Raw genomic sequence first — 10000 nt, 5'->3', positions numbered from 1 at the left:
GTTAGTTGTATCCTGCAACAGTGTACTTCGGTTGACCCTCACTTCAGGGAGGACCCTTCTGGGAAAACCCAAGGAGGCCTGAAGGTGTGTCTTCTCGACAAACCAGTCACGACCCGCCTTCTCCCAAACATACCAGGGCGTGCTTGGTCGCACATACGTGTGTGTGTGTGTGTGTGTGTGTGTGTGTGTGTGTGTGTGTGTGTGTGTGTGTGTGTGTGTGTGTGTGTGTGTGTGTGTGTGTGTGTGTGTGTGTGTGTGTGTGTGTGTGTGTGTGTGTGTGTGTGTGTGTGTGTGTGTGTGTGTGTGTGTGTGTGTGTGTGTGTGTGTGTGTGTGTGTGTGTGTGTGTGTGTGTGTGTGTGTGTGTGTGTGTGTGTGTGTGTGTGTGTGTGTGTGTGTGTGTGTGTGTGTGTGTGTGTGTGTGTGTGTTTAAAGGATTTCAAAGGAGGAGCATGCCGACAGGAGACCTTTTGGTCCATAACTAGGTCGGATGTGAAAAAACATTATAATTATTGAAAAATAAATAAATAATAATAATAATAATATAGATAATTATAGATAAAGTAAATAAATAAATAGGTAAAGTTAACCATTAAACGAACAGGTAAATAATAAATGATAATATATGGACAGATAGATAATAATAATAGACAAATAAATGAAAATAAACAAACAGGCAAATAATAACAAACAATAAAACTTCCTCCCGTCTCTCTTAATACTCACTTCCAATTCACTGCCATCCTCTCCTCTTGTACATCTCATCACCTTACTTTTACCCACATTTATGTTCAACTTTCCTTCTTTCGCACATGTGTCACTAACTTCCTTAATCCCTACTCTGATCCTGCTATAAGTGCAGTGTCGTCAGCAAACAACAACTGGCTTATTTCCCTCTTTCCTCCATTTTCTTTAACCATCTTCAATCCCCAGCCGATTACCCTTGCGTTTACCTCTCGCACCACCCACCCATGTATAAATTAAACAGCCAACGCGACATGACATATCCCTGGCGAAGTCCCACCTTTACCTTAAATCACTCACTCACTCCATTTCTAAATCTAACACAGAGTCTACTACTTTTGTAAAAAAAAAAAAAAAAAAAAAAAAAATCTTGACTGTTCTTAACTGCTTTCCTCCTATCCCATTTATCTGCAATACCTCCCACAATGCCCTGTCTACCCTATCGTAAGCCTTTTCCAGATCCATAAATGTCTAAAAAAACATCCGTAACTTTTCCTAAAGCTTTCTCACATATCTGTTTTACCATAAAAATCAGACCCACTCAACTCCCACCTGTCCTAAACCTACACTGTTGCTCCCCCTGTTCCTCCCCTAATCCTCACAATCAAAACCCTCTCATAAGCCCTAATAACTACACTCAACAAACTGATCCCTCTGAAACTACTACACTCACACTTGTCCCCTTTTCCTTTGTAAAGTGGAACTATACAGACACTCTTCCAGTCCTCCAACACACTACCCTCTTTAAGACAAACATTAAACAATCTCAATAGACAGTCCACCCTCATTTCATCTCCTTTACCAGGTGCCTTACCTGTTCTCATAATTTCAATAACTGTTTTTACCTCATCTTTTCTTATTTCTCCTCCATTTTCCTCATTTATCACTGTCATTTTCTTACCTCTTCCCGCTGCAACTATCTTTCCCTCCGTATCCTCCTTTCCATTTAGCAACTCCCTGAAATACTCTTACCATCTTCCTCTTACTACTGTCTCTTCCAGTATCATCTCTCCATCTGCAACTTTTACATTTTCTTCTCTACTTGATTCGCCTCCCCTTCCTCTCTTAATTTCTTTCCAAACCATATTTTCATTAATTTTATTAATTTTTGTTACTTTTATTACTTTTAAAATATTCTGTCGTACTCTTACTCCATTTGACATCTGCTTTCCTCTTTGCCTCCTTTATCTTCTCTTTTCTTTGTACCTCTCATATAATTCTCTCGTCCTATTCTGTAACCAATCTGTGAAAGCTTGTCTTTTCTCTTCTACAACCTTCTTTGCTTCCTTATCCTACCACTCACTACCCTTCCTTCTATGTCCTCCCGTGATCCTTGTTCCACACTCTAACTTTGCATACCTTTGTGATCCCCTCCTTAAACCATCCTCCACTCCTAGTTCTACTCTATCCTTCGCTCCCTCCCAATCCTCTCTCAGCTTCTTCTTGTACTCCTTTTCTTTCTCATTTAAGCACTTTACTCTAAGCACCTCCTTACCCTTCTGTCATTTTCCTCTTTCTCCATCTATCCTCCACTCTCAACTTACCTTCCACCAAAAAAAATTCTGATATTCCCCCTCTCTCCCCCCTTAGAACATGTACATCCAAAACTTTTCCTACCCTTCCCCTAGTAACCATTATGTAGTCCATTAAAGCCCTATCTAATTCCCCTTCATCAACCACCCTCTCCCATGTGTACTTATGCTTGACTTTCTTCCTAAACAGTGTTTTTGTTATCATCAGCTTTCTTTCTAGACACATCACCATAAACTCTCCTCTGCGATTGTTTTCTGGAACTCCACACTTCCCAACCACTCCGGCTATTGGTTCATTTCCTACCCTAACATTAAGGTCTCTCAGTAACACTACATTGACATTTGTCCCTAATCCCTCTATGCACTCATTTAACTCTATTCAAAAAGTCTCCCTTTCCTCTACACTCTTCTCACTACCAGGCCCATATGCACTTACAAAATCCTACATCTTCCTTACCAGTTTCACCTTCATCCTCATTAACCTTAAAAAAACCTCCTTCCAGTCCAATACACGCTTACCTATCTCTTCACTTACTAGTATAACCACCCCTTCTCTCCCTTGTCCTCTTTTCACTCGTGACATCCTCCCAACTGCACTTCCAAACTCAAACTCGCCCCTCCCTTTCAACAAAATTTCACTCAATGCCAACACATCCATCTCTCTTCTTACAAACATACTTCCCTTTTATTCTCATCTTTACCACATCCACGGTCATTAAAAGGCTCAAAACTTAGAGTTTTAGTTGGAAAACTCCTCCCAGACCCTCTTATGCCTTTGCTTTTTTTTTTAGGAATGTCCCCTTTGGGGCTACAGAAAATAGGATGCCTAGCCCTAGCTCCGTCCCGTTTTTGTCGCCTTTTAGGACTCAAGTGGGAACACTCGGTGGCAGTATTTTTCTCCCCCACCACAGGATTTGGCGAAAAAAGGAAATGAACATTCAGAGAAGTGGTACAGGACATTTTTAAGAAGGGTGGACAGCATATTGGCGGGACAGTCGCAGTATCATGAAATATACAGTAATTTCATCGTGAGTAGAGATTTCCCCTATCACAGACAAAATAATGTGTGGATCTTGTCCGTAGTCGTGCCCATATAAACCTTAAAGTATTAGATGCATGCTTCTGAGCAGCTTTTAACCCCGCAATAACACGCAGACATTATGTTCGCAGTTAAGTAAGTCTACGGGATTTACTTGCCCTTTTAATACGATGACAACCACCTCCCAATACACTTTATTTTGAGCGCGACGATATCAACCAAAATAAAAACTACAAAGCCTCACCCTTTCAAAAATGGTTCATTGTTATCATTACATAATATTACGCCTGATAACATGTATCTCACCTCGCACACTTTTACCGATAACAGCTCTCACGTATGTTGAAGGACAAATGTTGTGTCGTCCCTCCCGATGTAATATCAGTTTCAAAAGCATATATCTTAGGCGATTAATCTATATAAAAATGTTAATTTGATTCGTAACTATCTATCTATCTATCTATCTATCTATATATATATATATATATATATATATATATATATATATATATACTGATGCAGCTAAATCCAATGGACATTTGTTTTCCACTGTACACGGCAGTAATAACTAAAATAATACCAAAAATACAATTTCAAGAGCTTTAATCAAATACAATATGAATTAGGAAGATTAACAATAACAGACTGGAGCCATGCATACAGAAAGAATATAATCTTCTTCTCTGAAAACGAGCTGGTCAATTGCAAAATAATGTGTCATGAAGTTGCATAATATAAACTACTTTGAGAAGACACCACAACGACCTAAGCTCTCACATCGTCTGAGCGGATATCCCAATGCCTTAGTATCCATGTGGTGAGTGTTAGAATAATTTATTGTTTTAAGAGAGAACGAGATAACTTTATGAGAGGCAATGACAGGTGGTAAGGGATATGGAACTTCGTTACTATATTCTTCTCTTCCTATAAGTTCTTCCCGCATAGCTGTTCTACACCCGGACATCCTGATGAGCAGTTAACGTAACCATGGTCCATCATCAACGGTGAATCAAAATTTCTTGGAACGAGGACTAGCTACTTCCGTGGAACTACTTTACAACATGGAATAGTATGAGGGTTCCCATTCTCAATGCTGGGTTTCGGAATGTATGTGGTAGAATCTGTGATTACACACTTACACCATCGTTTATTATTTTCCAGGCATGTGAATATGGTCTGAAAAAAGAGGAAAGTTGCGAGGGAGGGAAACGACCGAGTGAGGGGTGGGGGTGGGAGCTAAGTGCCCCCCCCCCCCTTCCCACGGTAGGGGGCTTTTGCATTTTTTAGCTTCAGTTAATGCAATATTGTGCCTACTGTACTGAATATAAATCCAGAACGGCACAAGATTATTACGTGTAACAGTTACGAGCCTATGCATGTTGTTGTTGTTGTTGTTGTTGTTGTTGTTGTTGTTGTTGTTGTTGTTGTTGTTGTTGTTGTTGTTGTTGTTGTTGTTGTTGTTGTTGTTGTTGTTGTTGTTGATGATGATGATGATGATGATGATGATGATGATGATGATGATGATGATGATGATGATGATGATGATGATGATGATGATGATGATGATGATGATGATGATGATGATGATGATGATGATGATGATGATGATGATGATGATGATGTTGTTGTTATTGTTGTTGTTGTTGTTGTTGTTGTTGTTGTTGTTGTTGTTGTTGTTGTTGTTTAGTTTGGTGAGAAAAAGACGTGAAAATAATGCCAAAACAAGAGAAAGCTTTCTTAAATACGCGAAATTTCACTGGAACGCGGAAATTTTACATACCTGTTTTCTTACAGAGATTAAATAACAAATGATAAATGACTATCAATATCACCCGAATCATGCTCAAACCACATGGCCGACACATTCGTTTAGAAGAATATCACTAGATGAAAAGAATAATATTGGTGTCACTTTTCCTTTGGAATTAAAACATGAAAATTCCTTGTTTGCCTGTGACTCGGCCTGTGACCGCTCTTCCCCAGAAATACTCTTTAGTTTCTCTAACTATATTATAACACAAATCCTCTCCCTTTACTTTAGTCAGATAGACAAAGGGATTTTTTATCTATCTTCAACAGAGATCTTTTCCTCGTTAGTTCATCACAGAGCGTCAGGAATATTCTAAAGGAATTTTTATGTACCTGCTAAGAAGAGGAACGATGATGGGCTCCGTGCTCAATAGATACAGTAAAATAAAAACTCACCATCCCACTCCCATGTAGTGGAAAGTGAGGAACCCACAAGCCGCTAGGTTTTATGGGCCAACGTTGGGTCATCTCCCCGTCTGGCCAGAGCTGATACCAAGTATTCGAGAGAGTCATCTAGAGGAATTTTCGTTGCTATGGAAACCATGGAAGAGGTCATAGTTGTCAATGATAGGAGACACTAGCCCTATGAGGATCGTCAGTGAATATGTATTCTCTTTCCATTCGTAAAAAAGAAATGCATTATGACAAGCGCGAATCGTAACAGTCAGCCATTCCAACGTAATGGCGCTGTAACGGCTGCTAACGGCCAATTAAATATCGAGGCAAGGGGCTCTTATGAGCGCCGTCACTGATGGATCACATCACAGGACGACTGCCTAAAAAAAGGTTTGCTTTACGAGGCGACCAAGTTAGGAGCCATCGGAATGCGTCTGCTGCAATCAATATGCAAGGTGTGGAATTAGATTCATCCATTAGGGGATTTTGTGGCTGGCGCAGCTCGTTTGCGTTTGTTCCAGCTTGCCTCAACCCTGTCAGGCCCGGTGTTGCACCAGATGATTTCATTCAGCATAAGCAAGTCTTCGGACCTTCGCTATGATGTCGCACTTTAAGCGTTTTGTTCTGGCTAAAGCAAGGCGGTTTTAATCAGATAAAGGGAGAACCTCGTACGGTTGGTTGTTCATAACAAGGTTTGATTCCTTTCAGAAGTTTGGCTTTGTGTCAGCTACATTTCGCAGGGACTAAAAACTGGCTTCACCATGGAGAACATGACAAGAGTATCTCGTAATGCAGATGTGATGTGGCCGTCCCCAAAGGCAATCTGAAGCTTGAAAAAACGTGCAATATTTTCTTATTCAACCCTTTTCTACCTGATGGCAAGAATTTGAGAGAAAATACTGATTAACGTAAGACGATTTTATTAATCTAAGGGGGAAACCACTGAGCCAGTGCTTGTTTCTCTGCGCTTCTGTCTCCATATGTCACAATGTTATTTCTACTGACTAGTTGATCTGACTCAAATGCTGAAATATATATATATTCTTTGTTAATTTAATGTGACCTTAAGAATAGTTTTCTCATGTAAATCACGTAAATTGTAGGATATGTAGAACAGCTGTTTGTCGAAAGAGCATTGTTCCCACATTTTGTGTCTGAAAACCTGCGGTTAAAATCCATACTCACACTTAACCTAACCCCTGGAACCCTAAATCCAACTCCCCAGCCCGGCCCCAAGCCTGTGTGGTGTGTGGGATTTCCACACTTAACCCAGCCCCTGGAACTTAAGCCTGTGTGGTGCGTGGGATTTCCACACTTAACTCAGCCCCTGGAACCCTAAATCCCACTCCCCGGCCCGGCCCCAAGCCTGTGCGGTGTGTGGGATTTCCGAACTTAACCCAGCCCCTGGAACTTAAGCCTGTGTGGTGCGTGGGATTTCCACACTTAACCCAGCCCCTGGAACCCTAAATCCTACTCCCCGGCCCGGCCCCAAGCCTGTGTGGTGTGTGGGATTTCCACACTTAACCTAGCCCCTGGAACTTAAGCCTGTGTAACCCAGCCCCTGGAACCCTAAATCCTACTCCCCGGCCCGGCCCCAAGCCTGTGTGGTGTGTGGGATTTCCACACTTAACCTAGCCCCTGGAACTTAAGCCTGTGTGGTGCGTGGGATTTCCACACTTAACCCAGCCCCTGGAACCCTAAATCCCACTCCCCGGCCCGGCCCCAAGCCTGTGTGGTGTGTGGGATTTCCCCCTTCTGGTACAGAAAACCCCAGCTCAAGGCAGTAGAGGCTTTTGGCGATATGATACAGCATCAGCAATGCAGCCTGAGAGACGCGGCCGCGTTCTGAGCCCAGAAGCATTACGTCCTCTACCAGCCTCCCCACCTTCTGAATCCGCTTAGCGGAGCACAATGGCACGGACAGACTTGTAAGCCCGCCACCACACATTAGGCCGCATTTGTGTCTACGCTGGAACAGGGATGAAAGCAAACCTAGGCAGATAGAAGATCTATATTCCCTCAAGCTCGCTCGCTCTCCCTTTCGGTAACCATTTGTCTGTCTGTCTCTTACCTATCTTCATATATATATATACATATATATATATATATATATATATAGATATATATATATATATATATATATATATATATATATATATATATATACATTCATACATACATACATACATACATACATACATACATACATACATACATACATACATACATACATACATACATACATACATACATACATACATACATACATATACCAAAGGCCTTTTCCCCCTACACGGGGGGTAGCCAAAAAGAAAAAGGCATAGAAACCACTCCCACTCATTCCACCTCCTACATATTCCACTCCCCTCCACCCTCCTCCCTCCCTCCTATCTTAGCACCTCCTGGATGACGTGTGTGTGTGTGTGTGTGTGTGTGTGTGTGTGTGTGTGTGTGTGTGTGTGTGTGTGTGTGTGTGTGTGTGTGTGTGTGTGTGTGTGTGTGTGTGTGTGTGTGTGTGTGTGTGTGTGTGTGTGTGTGTGTGTGTGTGTGTGTGTCTGTTCACTTGGTCTTTGGATCACGTGTTGGACTCGTGATCGACAGCTATTTCCCTCCTGGAAGAGAGCTCAGAGCTCGTAGGTCCGATCTATGGGTAATGCTATGACCTTGCACACACACACACACCCCCAACTCCCCGCCCACGAGAGTCAGAGTAACGACCCGAGGCACAGCGATACCGAAATAATTTCGGCCCTGGGTAGGATTCGAACTGGGTACTGGGAGCACTTCTACTTCCCAGTTCAGCGCTCTACCAACTGTGTGTGTGTGTGTGTGTGTGTGTGTGTGTGTGTGTGTGTGTGTGTGTGTGTGTGTGTGTGTGTGTGTGTGTGTGTGTGTGTGTGTGTGTGTGTGTGTGTGTGTGTGTGTGTGTGTGTGTGTGTGTGTGTGTGAAAATATCAGACTGGAAAGCATACAACGACTATGTTAAGAGCTTGTATAGAAAAAAATCATAACTAAATTATATGAAAACCGTCTAAGTAATCATATTCTCTCCAAAAATACGGAGAATCACGTGGGTGGGGGGACTCGATATAAGTCTTCAAGAATTTAAAAGAAATTGATGGCATCAGAATTGAGAACATCTTCACTCTAATTATCAACCACGCGAGAAACAATGACATTAGGCTGTCAGGACGTAAATATAATCTAGAAGCAACTTAAATTGCGTAATCTATGAATCTAACATACTTCCACCGGGGGCAAAGGAATATGTTATGATTTCATGTTTTAAGGTGCATCTGGGAGAAATCAGCAATGTTGTAATGCCGGACTTTTTCATTATTTTTCAAATATTTGCTTACGTGCTTATGCACGTTTTTTTCAGCATCTAATTATGTATAAACATAAAAGTCTCCTGTTGACATTATTCACTCTGACAACCTTTCATCCCGTAAGAATTCTTTACATATTCCAACTCAGCTGACGGCCAAGGAAGAATCCAAACACTAGTTTTCGAAATCTAAAAGATCTAAGAAGTGCGCTAGTGGCGTAATCGAAAGCATGCTGGCCTCGCACTCGCTTAGTTGCGTGTTCGATTCCTGCACTCCTCTCCGATTACCAGCATGACAGCAGCTACTCAGCCCCTCCTGTCGTTGGCTCTTCACCACCTTCTAAGAAGCTGCATCTTATAATCTATTACTTTATTTTCACTTTTCTTTTGAGTAATGTCTGTGTGACATAAGATTTTTAGTAGAGCGACATGGGTGACGATTTGCGTGCAAGAGCTCAGGTGTTGCAAGCAACGTATGTAATATATATAAAAGCGCGTAAAAGTTTTGTTTCAGCTCATGAGGACACATTCTGTTCGAGCTCATGAGGACACAAGTGTCAAGCTTCATACCATGACGCAGGCCTTCAGGCATTACGGTACAGAAACAGGGCAGGACTCGTAGTAATGGATTTAAATTGGACAAATTTAGGTTTAAGAAGGAACTGGTCAAGGGCTAGGCAATAGAATAGTTAACGAATGGAATAGATTTAGTAACCATGTAGTGAGCGCCGAAACTGTTGTTTTAGAAGATGAGATGAATTTATGGATGGGGATGACAGGTGATAAGGGACATGGAACTGCGTAGTGTAGGCCTTATGGTCTCTTGCAGTCTCCTTCATTCTTATTTTCTTCTGTTTTACTTTCACAATGACGTGGGTAGGAAATGTACATTCAACTCTTCATGCCATATTTCATATTTTCATTACCGTCATTAAACAATTCACGGAGCACCATTGGCAATAACTGATGCCATGTAGAAGAGAGGCCAAACGCAGAGTATGGGATCCAATATATCTAACGTTTCGCCCAGTAGGGCTTCTTCAGAAATAACCCCTGCTGGGAGAAACGTTGAATAAATTGAATCCCATACCCTGCGTTTGGCCTCTCACCTACAGTGCTGTTGCGGTCGTTGCTGCTTTTACTCAAGTGATGCC

General features: G+C 41.7%; 1 protein-coding gene across 3 annotated transcripts in view; it reads right to left on the bottom strand.

The window, feature by feature from the left end:
- LOC143032136 (uncharacterized) overlaps positions 1–10000 on the bottom strand; it is a 78638-nt gene that overhangs the window by 34302 nt on the left and 34336 nt on the right. The gene's annotated exons all lie outside the window — the stretch shown is intronic.

The sequence above is a fragment of the Oratosquilla oratoria genome, chromosome 13 (assembly GCF_046742065.1).
Source record: "Oratosquilla oratoria isolate Oo_2021 chromosome 13, ASM4674206v1, whole genome shotgun sequence".
In the NCBI taxonomy this organism is placed as follows: Eukaryota; Metazoa; Arthropoda; class Malacostraca; order Stomatopoda; family Squillidae; genus Oratosquilla; species Oratosquilla oratoria.
This window is presented reverse-complemented; position numbering and strand designations above follow the sequence as displayed.